This window comes from Syngnathoides biaculeatus, chromosome 5, assembly GCF_019802595.1.
Source record: "Syngnathoides biaculeatus isolate LvHL_M chromosome 5, ASM1980259v1, whole genome shotgun sequence".
Lineage (NCBI taxonomy): Eukaryota > Metazoa > Chordata > Actinopteri > Syngnathiformes > Syngnathidae > Syngnathoides > Syngnathoides biaculeatus.
The window spans coordinates 6,777,706-6,779,041 of NC_084644.1; positions in this window are offsets into that span (position 1 = coordinate 6,777,706).

The window sequence follows — 1,336 nt, forward strand, 5'->3', positions numbered from 1 at the left end:
GCTTGAGTGTTGGTAAGACGCCTATAAGTGTGTCATCGATCATGAGCTGGATCTCTGTTGTCACATCGTTCACAGCCGTCGCATTCTGGACTGATAAACGTGAACAAGCACAGAACAGATGTTTATGTGTAGACGGCAAGCCATTACATTTTTTTGGTTTCTTTGGATGGAGTAAGGTTTTGAGTGAGAGTACATTTAGGAGGCAAAGATCAACCACTGTATGGTTTTCATGATATTAATTTGGCAATAATCATGGCAGAGATCTTTGCCATCCCACACATCTGTTTGTTCGTTTTTTTTTTTTTTTTTTTTTTACCATCATTCATCTTTTTACACAACTGAGCATGTGCTGCCGCAGATTTTGTGTGACTGTGTGTTTGTGTGTCTGTCAACAGTGAGGCACATGGAGCGCAATGAGGTCAGGTATGAATGTAAACCACTGCTTTTTGTCTTTGATACCGACTTGCGAAGTCACGGACGTGTGGTTTGCTGCACCGGCAATGAGTACAACACATGACAATTTGCCACAGATGGTTGGTAAAACGTGTGTGACAGCAGTCGCGCAATCCCACATTCCTTTAGTAAATCAATTCTAAAGAAATCTGGCAGCCCCGAGAAAGATGATTCCAAGCCTGGCAGCATGCCGCATTTCTATGAAAACAATCAAGATACTACCAATCTGAATATGCTCATAGCAACACCCCCGAAAAAAGTACATTATTGTAGCTTTAGGGTACTCCGGCTTGTAAATGGGTGTGGTACCTCAAAGGGTACATGGTTTTTGTACCGCTGACACTTGACTTTTACAACTTAGGAGCACACCTATACCTTCACCTCGTCGGCCATTAGCCCTGTTAGGTATAGTCGAGTAGATCGATCCTTGAGTGGAATAAATGGACTCTCACTCCAGCCCTATATCTGAAACTGTACAGATCTAAACTGCAATATGAACAGAAGCTGGGAAGCCAACCACAAACAATTGCCTTATTACGCATCCAGCGGACAAGAAGAAACCTCAAACCTCCATTTGGAGTCTAGCCTGATCAAATTGACTCTCCCTTTTAGCTCAATTTCAGTTTCCTGATGGAAAACAGTACTGTATGTGGCTATACAGCTGGTAAGTGATCCGCTAGCTTGCTCTCGGCTTCCAGCTCCCGTTGCAGGCTCACTAACCTGGGCCACGAATGCAGCAGTTCCACGGCATAGTATGTGCCCAGCTAGTTCAGGATTTTTGGTTTTGCACTTCAAAATAGTACCGCGGGGAACAGTGAAGCTCAAATCTCTCTGAACACATCAATCTAAATGTAACACAGTAAACAACGTTGGAGGAAAACAA